General features: G+C 41.5%; 1 long non-coding RNA gene across 1 annotated transcript; it reads left to right on the top strand.

Moving 5' to 3' along the window:
- The first annotated feature begins 3,990 nt into the window (after nucleotides 1-3,990).
- On the top strand, nucleotides 3,991-14,947 carry LOC142053936 (uncharacterized). The gene is made up of 3 exons (XR_012659380.1): nucleotides 3,991-4,126; nucleotides 12,004-12,063; nucleotides 14,741-14,947. It is a non-coding gene; the product is annotated as an uncharacterized LOC142053936 (long non-coding RNA).
- Nucleotides 14,948-18,560: the final 3,613 nt, after the last annotated feature.

The raw sequence follows: 18,560 nt of genomic DNA, 5'->3' as shown, positions 1-18,560 counted from the left end.
TCCTACTCCCTTATATTCCCCTATAAATTTTCTCTTTTCCAGACAAGGATTCAAGTCTATTTAATCTCTACTGGTATTTTCATACCTTGTTGTCCTTATGTTGTTCCCCTAGATCTACTATATTCTTTCTGACTCAGGGGGACCCGATGAGCGTATGATAATCCAGATATAGGTGAAAACCAAATTTCCACAGTGCCAGGTGATACCGCGTGTTTTGCTCTTGATTCTTTTCTTAGCGGTATGTAACAATACACTTTCATTTAGTAGAGCATGCTCCATAACTTGGAAGATTTCAAGGTCTCTAAAACAATTCCCTCTCTGCAAATGCTCATAGGAACACATACTTTCTGTTCTCTAAATAGGCTTATATTTTCAATGGTGAGGGCTTTTTTTTATACATCAGCATGTAAAACATATGCCAAAAATACAGTGCTTAGGAGTGCTTCTGTGTTTCTAGGTCCAAGTACATGCCTTGGCCGTGTCCCAGCTCTGTAGCAGAACTCCTCTGATGGACACAGCTTCCATTTCCCTACCTCTGATGGGAAGGAAGCCTGGCCACAGAGGCTGGTATGGCCTTGCACTGGTCCCAGCCATGCCCTGGGTGTCTGAGGATCAGGGACCCTAAGTATAGACACAAATTTCTCCTGGAAGCTCATAATTTCTTTGAGAAGGGTGGTAAGAATGTTATTAGTGCAGCTACCTCCAGATGGTGATTTGTTACTCCTTTCCTTTCAATTAGATTTGTTTTACACCTGATTAAAGCAAGATGAGAATTGGAACTATAAGCTTTGTTTGCTGGCTCTGGATGATTTTCAAAGGCACCAAATGAACTTTTTTGATGCCTTGTTGAATAAATGCCCTAAGTAACAGCCACAAAACAAAACAAAAATACACAAAGAAAATGGGATTAATTTTTGTCTCTAGTTTGCCAGTTTTTAACAGTACACAGTTACTTTTGGTAAACAATACTGGTATTGTCTGTAAATTAGCTTTTTCATTGGCTTTTGTATCTTGCATAGAAACTTCATACTTACTTCATCTACCATGAAAAAATGACCTTGGGAATATCTATCATCTTTGTATTATGCCTTGTGTTTTTCATAGCTTTGCTCTGAACTGCTTTCCAGAAAGATTTACATTGGCTTTGAGTCAGGACCTAAATCCCTGAATTTCTACATCCCAGCAGTTCATAGTGCTGGGATAGACTTACATAGGCCTTATGATTATTTCTGCTTCACAGGTTCCTTGTGCTTTTTTAAAGTCAGGGGAATCTGTCCAGCATATTTTTTCCTTTCAAAGGGTAGCGGGAAATATGCTTATACTGTGTTTTAAATCTATAGCAACATCATTATTAGTAGTGCTAACATTGACCTCAGCTCAGAGATACATCACTAAAACCAAAAGTAGCTCTTTCCCAAAAGTTTTTCCTGGACGACATAAAGAGCCCTGGCTATAACAAGGAGAGGAAATTCACAGAATCACAGAATCGCAGCATGATAGGGGTTGGAAGGGACCTCAGGAGATCACCTTGTCCAACTCCCCTGCTTGAGAAGGCACACCCAGAGCAGGGGGCACAGGAAGGCGTCCAGATGGGTTTTGAATGTCTCCAGGGAAGGAGACTCCACAACCTCCCTGGGCAGCCTGTGCCACTGCTCTGGCACCCTCACAGGAAAGAAGTTTTTCCTCATGTTTATCTGGAACTTCCTGTGTTCCAACTTGTGCCCATTGCCCCTTGTCCTGCCATTGGGCACTATTGAAAAGAGCCTAGTCCCACCATCCTGACACTCACCCTTTAGATATTTATAGGTATTGATGAAATCCCCCCATAGTCTTCTCTTCTCCAGGGTGAACAAACCCAAGACTCTCAGCCTTTCCTCATAAGGGAGATGCTCCAGTCCCCTGAACGTCTTGGTAGCTCTCCACTGGACTTGCTCAAGCAGTTCCACGTCCTTCTTAAACTGGGGGGCCCAAAACTGGATGCAGTACTGCTGATGTGGCCTCACTAGGGTGGAGTAGAGGGGGAGGATAACCTTCCTCAACCCGCTGGCCACACTCCTTTTAATGCACCCCAGGATACTGTTGCCCTTCTTGAGCATACTGCTGGCTTATGGTCAGCTTGCCGTCCACCAGAACTCTGAAGTCCTTCTCAGTGGAGCTGTTTTTCCAGCAGGTCAGCCCCCAACCTGTACTGGTGTGTGGGTTTGTTCCTCTCCAGGTACAGGATCTTGCACTTGCTTTTGTTGAATTTCATGAGGTTCCCCTTGGCCCAGCTCTCCAGCCTGTCCAGGTCCTCTTTGATGGGAGCACAGCCTTCTGGTGTATCAGCCACTCCTCCCAGCTTGGTATCATCCGCAAACTTGCTGAGGTTACGCTCTGTCCTTTCATCCAGGTCATTGATGAATATATTAAACAGGACTGGACCCAGCACAGGCCCCTGGGGAACACCAATAGTGACAGGCCTCCATCCAGACTCTGCTCCATTGATCACAACCCTCTGAATTCTGTTGTTGAGCCAGTTGTCTATCCACCTCACTGTCCTCTCATCCAGCCCACACTTCCTTAGCTTGCCTGTAAGGATGCTTTGGGAGACAGTGTCAAAAGCCTTACTGAAGTTGAGATAGACAATATCCACTGCTCTCCCTTCATCAACCTAGCCAGTCATGACATCATAGAAGGCTATCAGGTTGGTCAAGCATGATTGTCCCTTGATGAATCCATGTTGACTACTTCTGAATACCTTCTTTTCCCCTACAAGCCTGGAGATGACCTCCAGGATGAACTGGTCCATCACCTTTCCAGCTGAAGAAGTGAGGCTGACTGGCCTATAGTTCCCCGGGTCCTCCTTCTTGCCCTTTTTGAAGATTGGAGTGACATGAGCTACTGTCCAGTCCCTGGGCACCTCTCCTGTCCTCCAGGACCTTTCAGAGATGATGGAGGGTGGCTTAGCAACAGCATCCACCAGCTCCCTCAGCACCCACTTTCTGCTCATACAGTGGTGGAGCTTGGGGAAGCAAAGTTCACACTTCACTCTTAAGAAGATGAATATGAATTGCCTTTTCCTGCTGTGAGGGCTGGGATGCATTAAAAAATGTCCTGGTAGACAAACTTGTGCCAAATTCAGTTTAGAGAAAGATTCACTTGAGTGCAAGGACCTCACCAGATGTGACTGAATCCCATGCCACTGAAGTGTCTTAGAATCATAGATTTATAGAATCATAGAATGTTTTAGGTTGGAAGGGACCTTCAGAGGTCATCTAGTCCAACCGTCCTGCAGTCATTAGGGACATCTTCAACTAGATCAGGTTGCTCAGAGCCCTGTCTAACCTGACCTTGAATGTTTCTAGGGATGGGGCATCTACCACCTCTCTAGGAAACCTGTTCCAGTGTTTCATCACCCTCATTGTAAAAATGTTTTTCCTTATATCTAGTCTAAATCTATGCTCTTTTAGTTTAAGATCATTATCCCTTGTCCTGTGACAAATGGCCTTGCTAAAGAGGTTGCCCTCATCTTTCCTATAGTCCCCCTTTAAGTACTGGAAGGCTGTTATAAGGTCTCCCCGCAGCCTTCTCTCAGCCTGTCCTCATAGGAGAGGTGCTTCAGCCCCTGGATCATTTTTGTGGCCCTCCTCTGGACCTGCTCCAACAGGTCCATGTGCTTTCTGTGCTAAGGGGTCACCAGGGCAGAGTAGAGCAACAGAATCACCTCCCTCAACCTGCTGGCCACGCTTCTTTTGATGCAGCCCAGGATACATTTGGCCTTCTGGGCTACAAGCGCACATTGTTGGCTCGTGTCCGGCTTTTTGTTCACCAGTACCCCAAGTCCTTCTCTGCAAGGCTGCTCTCAATCCTTTCATTCCCCAGCCTGTATTGTCATGAAGACATCTTCTCCCCACAAAGGTATGTGGTAGGTATTCAGGATGTGGTAGCTCTTTAGCTCCATCTTCCTTGGAAAGGAAAATAACAATATCTTAAACATTAGTGGAAAATCAGTGTGACAACAAATACATTTATTTCTCACATTCCTCTGACCAATACTGCAGCCAGTGGGCCACCAGGATCCAGTGCTCTGACTGGGGGTCTCTGCAAAATCAGCTCATAGGGAACATGCTTAACACACTTGGAAAAGGTAGGTTAAACCTCCAACTTCTCCTGGGCTTAAGTGGTCTGCTTGGTAATCACAGTTTGTAAACCATGTGCTTAAAAAGCCCTTCTTTCAAATGGCAGAGGATAGAGATGAATGACTTGAATTTCAAGTGCAGTTTCAATGACAGTTCATGTCCCTGCATAAAGTGCATAAAAAATGAAGAGGTAGGAGGTAAGTCCTTGAATGAAGTCCAGGTCTTTCATCTCACAGTGAAGCTGTGAGATGCTAATATTAGCAGTGAAGCTGCTAAATATTCAGGTTTTCACTATGAAAAGGGACATTGGCACAGCCATCTCTGAATCTGGAGGTGTGTTTTTGAAGGAAAACTTTGCAAGGGTAAAAATAGTATTTGATGTGTAGCCTGCTGTTTTAGTTACACTCTGCAAAAGCCTTACAGTCCCCCTGGTGAAACAAGTGCAGAAACATCTTTTTGGCTGATTTGGACTGGACAACTTATTTTTAAGATGTGATCTGCAGTCTGTAGCCCAAAGCAGAAGTGCTCAGCTTCCAGAAAACTGGAATGTGTGAGAACTTTAGGTAAGACTGGTGACAGGCAGATTTAGGGTCCCAGCTCCTCTTTCAGCTCCTTGGTTTTGCTGGCCACATGCCTGGTGCTCCAGTCATGTGCGATTAATTACTGACCTTAGCTGTGGCATTTTAAGCAATACACTGGAACTGTATTTAGAGTGGAGGATATTGAAAACATATCCACCTTAATTCGAAAGGAATGGAAAAGAGGAAAGCCACCCTAGAGCTACCTCTCAGGAGGCAGTCCTGGCATACAGACAAGCTGGGGATCAAAGGCCTATTGCACAATGTAATGAGTAAACAGATGACAAGCACAACATTAGCTCTGGTGGACCTTTAGAGGTGAAGGCAGGTGATACAAGGAACACGGTGTGTATTTCAGATGACCTTTCATTGAAAATGTCAGTTAGAAGATAGTACTGAATTTGTAAAGAGGGTAATAAATAACTGGACTGAATAATGAAAGGTTTAATACTCAGTGAAGAACCAGAGCAAAGAAAGAACCAGGGAGGCTGGACACCTGGGATTACACCTACTTTAAAATTAAAATTTGCTGAATTAAAAATGGCTAGTGAATTGCCACTGTTACTGCTGTGAAAAAAAAGCATGTAATGACAAGAATATGGCTAATAATAATGAAGGAAATCTGTGGTGAACTAACAGAGTTGGTAGAGGAAAGGCCCTGGGAAGGCTGCTCCCAGACCTTGTCCTAGGTCACCAGTGCCTGCAGCAGGTCCCCTCGCCCCCCACAGTCCAGCCCTGGGAGGGGGGTATGCGTGGGGCCCTGACAGTCATGCACGTTGGAAGAGATGTAATAAGCCTTCTCCATAGAGAAATAGGGGGGTATTCAACCATCTCCAAACTGATTTTTGTTTTGTTTTGTACTGCAGTTTACCTTTCTATGATATTTTTAATCTTTCAACTTGACTGGGTAAAATAACTTCCGAACAGAGCTAATTAAGCAAAATTTTAGAATACAGTAGCATCTCCTTTCTGAGAGTCTCAAAGTATTTTGCAAACACTAATGAATGAAATCACCAACCGTTGCTGCAAGATTGCCTGCAGAAGCATAGTATCACCCTGAGGGTGAAGGTAGAGAGCTAAAGATGAGGTTAAAGATGAAGGTAGAGCTCTAAAATACTGATTTCGTCCCTTTGCGGTTAAGAAGCATTTCTGTGAAGTCACCACACAATCTGAAGAACTGGCCTCTGAGTCACCAAAAAGACATCCATGGTGTAACATGATGTGGTAGGATAGTTGCAAGCTACTTTTTCTCATGTACCAAACCTGAGAGAAAGGGTTATGCCCTGTGCTGTGATACCAGTCGTGACTCTGGAGTCCCCACTGGGCTGCAAGGGCAGGCAGGGTGTTTCCTGCTCTCAGAAGGTGGATTTCCAGCCCTGAATCTTCCTCCCCTCCCCTGGAGCCCAGACACAGTGAAAACACAGAAGGAAGTATTCAGATACCAGTGCAGTGTTTGCTGATGAGGTTGATCCCTCAGGGTGATAAAGACAATTGGGTGTATTCCTTTATCTTTTTTATTTTTTCCCTAGTTTCTGGGCTGTGGCCAGCGGCCCGTGAGTGGTATCTTTGTAACAGGTACAGAATCTCTTTGCAGAAAACTCTGAAGCAGCATCTGTGATCACTGCAGTGAATAGAATCTGAATAAATAAATAAATACATTGCTAAAACATAGGTTAAGGATAGGGAGTGGGGCATGGCGACTTGCAGGACCTGAAAGCGTTTGGAGGCTTTTTCAAACTGTTTGAGAGCACTTTAAACACTAGTAGTTCCTATTAATTCATCCTTGGTCCTTTGAAAGTCTTGTACTTCTTAGGACTGTCCTCTGATAACAAACCAAATGCAACCCATTTTCTTTATTAATTAACTGAAACAGTCACAGTTAATAGGATTTCAAGGCTTAAGGGTGTCATATTTATTGCTGCTGACTTGGATGTTAGCAGCAGACTTAGCTGATGTAAAGTAAGGCTTTATTAGAATGGCATTGCTTTTCTAATAAGCCAGGCCACAGGGGAAGCACACTTTAAAAGTTGTGCTTGATGGGTTTCTACAGTCTCCTATGGAAGTTTTAATTTAACTGTACTTTCAATATAGTATCTGCTTTCTTTTGAAATACTTTTCAGACAGGGAAACTTTGTAAGGCAGAGGCAGGATATCACTTGTACAAAGATACAGCAAAGTACCTCTAGACTGAAGTGACCAATGTAATTCAACTTGACAAACTATGGATTGTTCAGCTTAACAGTTTTGACCCTGGAATTCCTACCAGATACTCTGGTATGAGCATTGACATCCCCCTTCTTTCACTTTTGGCCTGTAGTGTAGGGCTCAGTGGTTCCAGAGGGAAGCACCCTCCATGCTCAGACTGTAGCTCAAGGATTAGAAAAGACACTGGTAGTCTAAACATGTTATTAATTACACAGGTGCCTTGGCAAAACCACAAACAAGGCAAAGACAGAAGGTTGTGTCGAATTGTCCCTATTGTTTTCTGGGGGAGTTCAAAAATTCTCTGCAAAAAGGGAAGTTAGAATACAAAACACCATTTATTGCTCTTAAACGTGCAAGCACATGGAAATTAGACGGAGATTTGTTAATGACATCCACAGTTTTAAGCTAATATTTTGCTACAACTTCAGGTATTTATAAAACCAATGGAAGCCATTTCTATTCTACAGAAATTATTTTTCTTGTCTAGGGTAGGAATCACTTAAAGTCTTTTCTACTTCTCTACTAAGGCACATTTGACTCCCGATTTGTTGGGGACATTAGGGCTGTTGCTGATTAGCTCTCAGTGATCCTCTACTACTGTTTTGTATTGCTTGTGCTGCAGATGAGGCAGTTTTTTGTTGTGCTTATAATGGTTTTCTTTCCAATTTTACTCCTTCACCAACCTACTGCTCCAGTCTAGTAGCATTATGGGTCCACTGAGAACTTCTTCCTTAAGTAACCATGGACTTCCATAGCAGCTAGTGATAAGCAGCGCTTGTGCTTCCTGCAGTAACACACTCCTCTGAACACAGACACAGACTAAATTTAAAATTAATTCATCCTGAGGGAAAAAGAAAATCGGTGATGGATGAAAACAAGTATAGCTTTTTACAGTACCCTACAGGTAGCCATCTGGTCTAAAATCCCCCTAGTCTGTCTGCAGTCAGATGGTCTGAGGGCATCCTTTTCAGTTTGCAGGTTTTTCTTTGAAAAAGTCTGTAGTTAACTGGCACCTGCTGTTTATTAACTTCATGGCAGCATTCTTGATTTAGTCTCCAGTTCAAGCAAACTCCTAAGAACGGTCTGCTCTTTACAAGTGTAAACTGCCTTTCTGAAATCTGCGGGGCTGTTTGCATACTTGATGACTCTGGGGTAAGAGGACAGTGCTAGAGATCCCATGACTAGATTCAATATCCCTGCATAACAAAGGAAAATATGGCTCAGGGACTGACTTGAGGCTCCCAGATAATCTAGCTAACTAAATATGGTATTGTATTTGGGCTAAGTGACAGCAGCGTCAGTGCCTGTTATGCTTCTCACAGTCTTTGCATCAGCTTATTTAGGGCTGCTTCAGAGATCTCTGCACTGTGGCCCAAGGCAAGGAGTAGATGTACCCTGAGTAAATTGCTTAGCTGGATCACTGTATCCATACTCTGTACATGAAAGATGTAAGTGCCTAATGATATTAGATGGCTCCTCATGTAATTTATTTTTGCAAAGTGTCATTATTCTCTGCCTTTTCTTCATACAGTATGGATGTATTTCATTTTGGAGCTAGAATTAAGCAAGAAAACACAAGTAAAGGGACTGTGTAGATACTATCAATGGAGTAAATTCTTCATCAGACGTGGAAATAGGAATTTTCATGTCTGGTGCCACTGTTTTATTAACATAATAAATTGAGAGGCTGTGAAAACAGTTGTGGCAAGAACTTGCTGAAACTGAGTTGTTAATAGCGAGGAATTAATACCTCTGTCTCTTTGATGCAGAAATCACAGGCTGAGATTTTTATGGCCTTTATTATGAAAGTCAGATTAGTTGATCATGTTAATCTGTTCTGGTCTTAAAATTTTGAATTAAGTTTCATGGAAAGTTAGCAAATGTTCTGGTCTTTTTCCCAAGAAAGCTAATGAACAGTGATAACTCTGTTCTTCTTAATATGGTCCAAAAGAAGTTTGCCTACATTTATAGATGTGGAGGTTCACACTAGAAGCTTTCATGAGACTGGGTTAAGACCAGAACATCAGAACTATACAAAGGTTAACACAAGAAATGAATCAGAAATCACGGTACAAGAGAAGAGCCTGAACTGTGAAGTAGCTTTGTACAAAATTTTGCTTCAACTGAGAAGTGCTGATGGTATAATTAATTGATTTAAAAAAAAAAAAAACAGAAAGAAGAATTAAGCTCATAGAATAATTTATGTTAAAATGCATTTATCCAGATTTAGCAGTGACATGACACATTTAATTTATCAACTAATTTCCTGGAATTGTCTAACCTTATTTGAATCAACTATGATTAACATTATTTAGTTTTGCATTTGTTATGGTTACTGCATCTCTAATCATCCAGAGCTTTGGTTATTTGTGTATTTTTGCTGCCTCCAAAATATTTAATATAGGTAGCAATGAATTACAAAATTTGGAGGAGGTATAATGCAAGGGAATAATAAAAATCATCTTAAATTCACACCTGTCAATGTTCATCTTTAAATTCCCACAAGTAAAAGGATGAGCTGTCATCCTAGGCATCCATTCAACCATCAGATGGCAAACTGTGTATATAAAATGTTAAAAGATAAATGATATAATAATTCTTGATTGCGATGGGAGAACTCCTTTGGAATACATTTAGAAATAAGTAGAAGTGTTTACTTATGGGTTCTAGAGCAGTTCTGAAGTTTCCAAGTGTGTGTTTAATGTTCAGTTTGGTTTGAGTAGAAATTCCTGTTTAATACTAACATCTATGGTGCCTGCGTATCATTTTAGTAGCCCCATAATCTAGCTGGTTAAGAATTATTTTCAAACAGATGTCTTTACTTGTTAGTGCTTGTACAGTGCAAGTTTCTATTTACTCATATTTTTGTAGTGGGTCCTCTTAAAACTTGTTTGAGGTCCCTGGACGCAGATTGTTTTGCCAACTTCTCTGTCCGCAGAGCAGGGATTGCAGGGCCATTAGGAGTTACCAACACCTTGACTTTTTGTGGCTTTGGCACAGGAAGAGCAGTGAGGGGTGGTGTGGTACAAAGACTCTGAGTGAAAAGTTCATTGGCAAATATGTAAGTAACCATCATGAATCTTTATGCAGCAGGCAGGATGTTTGGAAGGAAGAAACATGTTCCAGATGTCTTTTGATGGTACATTTTTGTCCTCTAGGCAAGATGAAATACAGGAAGAACTTTGAAGGGCCAGTTATATGAATGGTATTATGCTGATCTTCATTTTGCATACACCATTATATAACCCATGGTTAGGTGACAAAATAAAAGTCAGCCATTACTGGGGACTCCAGAGATATTCTTTCCCCCATGACTGTTTCTTGCAAATTCTTACTATAGTGTTAAAATATTCTGATTTAGATTGTTTTTCTCCCAATAGACTTCAAAGAAGATGAATGAAAATAACCATTATGCCTCAGCCTTTTTTTCTCAAAATAAAAGTGAGTAGAAATGCAGTAAATGCAGGGTAGGAATTTCCCAAAGACAGTCTTAGCCATTAGAAATAAAATACATGAAAATACTCATCTCAATCCAACAGCAGATTTCCTGGGAGTCCAATGGGCTTTTAAAATGGATGGAGAGCTGAAGAGGCAAACTATTTGAATCCTGCTGGGGACAATTCGCATTGTGTATTATTCTACTTATTTCAGTTCAAAAACTTGCAGCCCAGTTGTACATGAAGCAGTTTTTTTTCTCCTCCTTTGTGGTCTAGACTGAAAGTTGCAGCCTGGCCATAGTGGGAATAAAGGCGCTCACACTACTGCAAGAAGACAAAGGAAAATTCTGGGACTGAATTTTTTCTCTTGTTCCAGTCGTGTCGTGTTCATGCATTCCCCTCATGATGGAAAAGGGAAATGAGAAGCACTACCCACTGTCTTAGTGTGAGACACTGTAGGAAGTAATTTTGCCCAGTTATGACCAAGCAAATATCCCAAGAGCACTGAGCTGAACATGTCATGTCATCGCTCCTCTTTATCCACCCAGTGCCACCAGACTAATTGGCTTGGAAAGTGAGATCAGGGTGAGGATTGTAATAAAGTCACTTTAGTAAATGCTATAACTGCAAACCTCACCCTCCTGCTTTATGTAATAGAAACACAGAATAATTCATACACGAACCATCACCATGTATGAGCCAATGCAGGGGTAGGAAAGTTTTTAATACATTTCAGTAAGTAGTGAACTTCCACCACTGGAGGAAAATTACAAACTTTCCTACTGCCTCTGCCAGCCTCTTGTGCTACAGCCTATGGGGCAGGCTCACAATTTAATTAAAACAATGTTATTGTTTTACACAGACTTGCTTAGCAACTTTTTTTTCTCCTCTAACGTTTGTGCTTTTGTCTATGGTGTTGCCTTCTTGCTTTGGAAAGTAGCTTTTCAATATTTACCAACCTCATAATTATCCTCTGTATAATCCGAGTGCTTAAATAGCAGAGAGTCTTACACATCGGAATTGTTTCCAAAAATGGGAAACAACATTGTGTTAGGAAGTAGATGGATTGGTTTGAAGGGAAAGAAGAAAAGAGTTAATTACATAGTCTGCCTGAGAAATGACAACTGAAGTGTGGGATTAAGGCAACTGGGGCATGACAGTTTGCGAAAGTAGCCATGGGGTACAGAAAGGAATTACACAGGGCTGTGCAGCAGCTGACCAGAGTGGCAAGGCCAGTGCAGGCATGGCTGTCTGTCAAAGTGACAGCTTCAGAGAGACTCCCAGGACACAAGACCTGCTAAAAAAGGGTGTCTGCGGGGGCTCTAATGACAAAACATTTACGATCATAGAACTGGAGCACGACATCCCTTGCTCCTCTCCACAGTTAGTAAAATGACCTTCCTTTTCTCTCACCTTGAGAAAGAAAACAGCATACTCTGCCCATCCACCAGTTTCACAGGTAAGCTGCTTATTTTTGTCTTTTGTCTACTGCTGTGCTATTTGGGATGTTAGTGTCTTTAGGACCTTGACCATGGAGGCTTTCTCGTGCATCCTGGTTGTTCTGAGATGAGCCTTGTCATGCCTTATGACAGCCACTAGCCATGCTAGAATGTTTTTTCACCTTCGATAATGTACTTAAGTTGATCTTCTTATCTCCTAACCTAGATTTGCTGTGGATGCTCCTGAAGCACTCACGGAGTCAATTGCAGTTACTTAGAAAATAATGTAAGCAGAAGAGAGCTGATCAAAAGGAAAAATGTTCCCAAGACATAGTTGCTGCTACTACCTGTTTCACTCCGAAGAGTTTCCCCCACCCACCCTGCCCCAGCTTGGAGCATTTGTCTGCAGACTGGGTTGTGGAGTACTCCTTACTGGAACAGGATGAAGTCTTCCGTTCAAACCAGAGCTGAATGACTGTCCACAGGAGGACAAACATGCTTTATGAAATGAAGGTTCTGAAACTTGTCGTGCTTTGTAACCCATTTTTATGAAATGTGACTGTGTCGAGGTTTCACATTTAGGTCTCAGGCTCTGCCTGTCATTTCCTATGAAGTGACCAGGGACCCCTTGGCTACAGAAGCATTCCTATACAAAGGCCATTGAAGCTAAGACACTTTAACAGGATGATTTGGCTTTAGCAGTACAGGACAGTTCTGGCACTGCAAAAGCCTTTCTCAAAAAAGGGTAAAAGGTGATCATTTAGTATATTTTCCATTATATTTTCAGCTTCAAATGTACTTTTATGAAGCTTCACAATTTTTTATAACGGAAGGAGTATTTTTTCCTATTTCTTCCTGCTGATGCTTGGCTTGTCTTTTTTACCAAAATTATTGGGGAAGAAAAAGTTTAAAAGGAATAAAAAGAACAAGGAAAAAATTGTTTTATTTGGTTTGAAAGGGTTTTTTGTTTGGTTTGAAATAGAAGTTAAAATTGTGAGAGACTTAAAAGTTCCATATATTTTCTCTGAATGCACTTCCTCATTTTTCACTAGCTTTACAAGATCCAAAATTATGTCATCTGTAGCTGGCCAAATGATTGGGTCTCATGTAGCAGCTTGCTCCTTCATGAGTTGAAACTATATTGCTGTAACTCGTCCTATGTTGTGATAAGCACTTTCATGACTGAAAATCTTATTTACCTCAGAATGGTCACCAAAACATCTGAACAACAGCTGCCAAAAGGAAAAGACACTGGATCTCTTCTTACAGACTTGAACTCTGGCCTTGAGTGCTAATTTTCTGTACCCAACTGAATTGCTCCAAAATGCTGGAGAGAGAGGCTCACAGCTGCCATGTTGAGAAATTTTCTTATGTAATTACCAGGAATAAAACTTTTCCATCCAGTAACTGTCTTATACCCTGAAAGCAATATATGAGAACCTTTTGAAGTTACAGGGGTTTCTCTGTGTGTGTCGAAGTAATCTCTTCTGTGGGAGCACAAATGGGGAAGTGCTGTTTATCTGCGAATGCATTTGAAAGGATATTACTGCTGAAGTCTTGTGTTATCTTTTTCTTAGAAAAATCAATAATGGTGGGACCCATGAAGCCAGTTAGGATTTAATTTTTAAATTACTCCAAAGGTTTTTAGATCTAAAGGAATGAATTTCAAATATTTTTATGTATTCAGGCTTATCATTTTGCTATCTCCTTTTGCATTAGTTGAGAGATGGTGTTACTTGATTTTTCACTGTTTTGTTGCTACAAAGGAGGGAGCTAGGAGATTTTTCTGGAGAGATAGATTATGCAGTAAAGTTCAACCTGTTTTTTAAAGACTGGAAACTGTCAAAACATGAAACGTATCTGTTTCTTTTGAATAATTCTGCTTCAGTGAGTAGCTAATACATGTTAAATAACTCCCAAGAGGATGTAACACATGTAATTTCCTACAAATGTCAACTTTGAAAAGGAATGATGCTCCAGTGGAATGTGGTAAGACTTTGGATAGCTGTGAGAATATCTGCTAGGGGAGTTTCATGCTGTGGACTTCTGCCAATGTATCTTAACCCAAATTTGCAAAAATACACTCTGTTCCAGTGTTATCCTGCTAGATTGCCTGAACAGTATTAATGTCAAGACTCTAAGGGTCATGGGAAAAAGACGATAGTATTTAATTCTCTTCTGTGTGAGCATTTGAGTGTCTTGCCTCAGGAACTTCAGCTTCTTCCATTTGACAAATGAGGAAGTATAGGCCCTTGACTGTTCCTGATGTCCCAGTTGAAAGTGAGATACAGGAGTGGGAGCCAAAACATCCTGCTTCTCCACTTTTACTTAGTGAGGTTTCCTGCAAGTTTACTTTAGCTAAGTGTTGTTTCTATACAGCAGAGGCAAAAGTTAGAACAAAAGAAGTGAGCAAGCATTTGCCATGTAAACAGAAAGGATTTTGCTCTCTCCTGTGTAGCGTGTTCTTGAGGAAGCATTCATTTGTAACAATATATTTATGTATAAAAGAACAGTAAGCACAAAAATATAAACCTCCAAAAGTTCTATATACAAAATCAATCTTATTTCTCCCCCTTTCTGGGTTTGGAAAGTTAATGGCATATTTTCTCATACATTCTCTTCTTTCAAGGTGGCTTAGGTATTTTATGAGACTAAAGATCCATCTGGTGCTACTCTCGTTTTCTCATTTCAACTTTACTGATAATATTTACTAAGGGTTTTTTCATTTGTTTGTTTGGTTTTTTTTTTAATTGATCATAATTCCTATAGCTGAAGCAAATATAATTTCTTCACACTGATGTACCAGTATTTATTGGGTTAATGTTCTTTGCAGTAACTTGTATGGTGCTACATTTTGGATTGGTTACCAAAACAGTGTTGATAACAGACTGATGTTTTTGTTATTGCTGAGCAATACTTACACAGTAACAAGGCTTTTTGTCTTTCTCATGCTGTCCCACCAGCGAGTAGCCTGGGGATACACAAGAAGTTGGGAGGGGACACAGACAGGGCAGCTGACCCCAACTGACTGAAGGGATATCCTATACCATATGACACTGATAAAAAGCTCAAGGAAAGGAGGAGGAAGTGGGAATGTTTGGAGTGATGGCCTTTGTCTCCCCATGTAACCATTACACGTGATGGAGCCCTGCTTTCCTCGGGATGGCTGAACACCTGCCTGCCCATGCGAAGCAGTGAATGAATTCCTTGTTTTGCTTTGCTTGCATGAGTGGCTTTTGCTTTACCTATTAAACTGTCTTTATCTCAACCCACAAGTTTTTGCACTTTTACCCTTCCATTTCCTCTCCCATCCCACTGGTGCGAGTGAGTGAGTGGCTGCGTGGGACTGAGCTGCTGGCCAAGGTTAACCCACAGCAACTGACTACTCAGAACAGAACAGGACTGACCCAAACCTGGCAGAGGCAGAAGGGTGTTTTGTATAAGAATGGCCTTGCCCTTCTGCTTAGAGACCTGTGGTGCCTGAGCTGCAGGTATCACTATGGTCCTCTGAAGAACTTATTCCAAAATTTTTGAAAGAATAATTTCCTAAGGCAAATTATGCTGCCACAGGCCTAAATATTGCAGGGCACAGACAGCACATCTCTGCAAAACTCTGCCGAATTCTCTGGCTTTTTGTGGCATTCTATGTCAAAAAAGAGTTTCTCTTCTCAAAACCTTTGCTGTGCAGTTGGAGGTAAAGCAATATACAGGCACAGAAATAAGCAGATACAAAACTGAATACAACTTCACTGCAATAAGACTAAAACTGTGACAGAGGCACTTCACAGCTCTCAAGTGACCCATGTTATTTTGAAGGTATGACACTGGAGTTCATTCAGACTTTGCGTTTCTTCTTGCTCTGTTGGCAAGGTGAAAGAAAAGGAGGAAACTTCCCTCAAGCAGTTTTGATCTGCTTGAGCAACCCAAGTGACAGGGAGCTCTGTGATGAAAGGTGAAGCTGTCAAAGGCGGTTCAAGAAGTTCAGGGAGAAGCAAAGTTAATGAGTTGACTGGGATGACAACTTTCATGGAAGGATAGAGGGGACATCACAAATGACCTAACTCCCTTTTCTGCTTCTCTCCTTTTCATTGTCTTGTTATAGCAAGGTCGATGAAGATTATGTACTTATAACATCAGAATTCTCCGTGTTTTAAAAACTGAGTTTTCTCTATATTAAGAAATCTATGTCAAGCGTAGCTGCTGGTAGCATCCCAGAATATGCTGACAGACTGGCTTATTTTTCCACTTTCTTCTCTTTTGCAACATGGGCTGTCCTTGCCAAGTTCTTTATCACATCTCTTTTCAGTGGTTATTGTTATTGAATAACAGGTTATTCAACGCACAGGCTATTATTGCTGAAGTGTTTTTGTGAAAGCTATTGACAACTCAGGGGAACTAAAGGGATTTAAAGGTTATTAGCTCATCAGTGAGAAATAGTTTTATTCTCTCCTGGCTGCTTTACTGCTACATCACATTAGATCTGGGTGCTCTTTCAGTATGCAGTTCCTTGGATCTTTCTTGTTTTTATCACTGCTGATTGTGGGGTAATGACTCCTATCTTGTTTCTACCAACCTTTGTCAACTTCAGGTTTCTTTCATGGCTCATGGTTTCTCCTACACAAAACAAATTGAAGTTTTTTTCTAGGTCCTCCTGGTCTTGTTCAATCCAATGAGCCAAGTAGTTTGATGAGTTTATCTACAGTTGCTGTCAGGCTACTGCCAGCACTGCCCTGACTCTGTAACCAATCCGAACTTGAATTACTGTGGTTATTCTCCAACTGTGCATGCCACAGTTTCAGACCTTTTCTTGAAAATGAAGCTAATCTTCCTAAGCTGGTACTTGTCCTTCCTTCCTCCCTCCCTCCTTCCCTCGCTTCCTCCCTCCCTCCTTCCCTCGCTTCCTCCCTCCCTCCTTCCCTCGCTTCCTCCCTCCCTTCCTCCCTTCTTCCCTTCCTTCCAAGCAGGTGTGCCGAAACACCTTGCTTCTTACTTAACAGGCTTGTCATCATGTTAGACAGGGGAAAAACAGGGATCCTATATCTGCCAGTGAAGTAAAATCACTGAAAACTCAGCTTATGTGGACAGAGCTCAGCATTCATGGCAGAATCCAGCAGCAGGTAGCACCTACCTCTATTAACTTGTCTGGGGGAAATGAAAGTGAGTGAAGGAGCAAGCCTGGGCTTCAGCTTCAGGTGAGAGAAGGTTGTTGTGTTCCCCTTTCCATCAGTCCCAGGAGAGCTGGGATCAGGATGATGCTTCTGAACCCCCAGTAAGCCTTGAAAGACACCTCAGCTTTAAAAAAGTGCAAAACTGCTTCTAGCAGTTTAAAAGAGCACAGAATTAATGATGGACTTCTATTAGAAGCTTAAAAGCTGTAAGTTCTGGAGGGAAATATAGTGGATACCTAAAGCATACAGCAGCTGGAATGATATAGTCATGCACTGGTAAATAAGAAGTTGGGGAAGGAAGTCTGCCTAGGAAGGGTTTTCCTTTCTTAGACAGCATACTTCTATCTCAGTATGCTCTTTTCTTCCCTACTTTTGTGGATGGCGGGGTGCTACAACCTTTTCCATGTGTGGACCGGGTGTTGTAAGTAAGGAATTCTGGTTTTATGTGCTGAGGTACTACATAAAACCAGCTATCAATCAGCGTATAGTTGAGCAGAAAGACTGAATGTGCACCTTTAGCCTATGTCGTTCCACATGTGAGTGCACATGGACAGCTACTGCATAGAGAGCTACCGGTGATGTGAGTTCCTTATCTAGAGGACACTACAAGATTATCCCGAGTAAGTCACTTGTATAGAAGATTTAAACCAGCAATTAGAAATGTCACAAAAAATTAAGATACTGTGCATTACTGTTACTCTGGGCTTTACTCTGAGCTTAGCTTTATCTGTATGGAAGGAAGTATGGACTTACATGGAAACACTCTTGCTGTATTAGGGAGATCCACTACACTGACAAGTCTACAGAGAAAGAAGCAATCTCTCTCAGCAGGAAACATTTCCCTGTCTCCCATTATGCAAGTGTTTGGGAAGATCAGAAAGCTTGGTTTTACCCTTGTGGCACCAGCTGGGAGAAGATCCCACTGGTAACACAAAGGTAAGAGGTAGAGGCATAGGTACTGACTGGAATGTAGTGTCTGTTTGGGTTGGGGTTGCAACATCTTGCCAGGTCTTTAAATGTAGTTTCCCAGTGTCTCAAGAATGACTTCAGGCATCAAAGCTGGAATGACTGACAGGAGGGAGCATAGGCCTGTATGTTGAAATCCCACTTGTGCCAAAAGAACGTGTCCCTGTATGATCATCAGGAGTGGGATGAAATGTGAATGCAAACACAGACCTGAAAGCACATTATCTTTATTTATGCCATTGTGCCTGAACAAAACATCTTCTAATGAGAAAGCTGGTGATCAGCCAGCATCAAGGTATGAAGCCAAATGCTCTTCCAGGTTGAAATACGTGACATTCCCAGCTGCCTACTCGCTATGTTTCCTTTGCCATCATCTCTCCGGAGCTCACCGCATGTATTTATTCTAGTGCCTACAAACACACTCTGTCTGTGAATCCTCAATTACTCACTGTAATTATAATAATAATAATAGATGCCGAAACATGTTTCCCTGAAATACAGATATTTATCTCTGGCTGGGTAAGGGACTAATTAGTTCACTCTGGCTTTCTGCAATTTTAGGCTTTTTTTTTTTTTTGGCACCACTATTAGGTTTGGTTTTATTCTGCTTTCTTTCAAAATCTTTAGTTATGCAACTACTAGAGATGGA

This window comes from Phalacrocorax aristotelis, chromosome 2 (assembly GCF_949628215.1).
Source record: "Phalacrocorax aristotelis chromosome 2, bGulAri2.1, whole genome shotgun sequence".
Lineage (NCBI taxonomy): Eukaryota > Metazoa > Chordata > Aves > Suliformes > Phalacrocoracidae > Phalacrocorax > Phalacrocorax aristotelis.
Note: the sequence above shows the minus strand (reverse complement) of the source record. Positions and strands in the feature narration are given on the sequence as shown.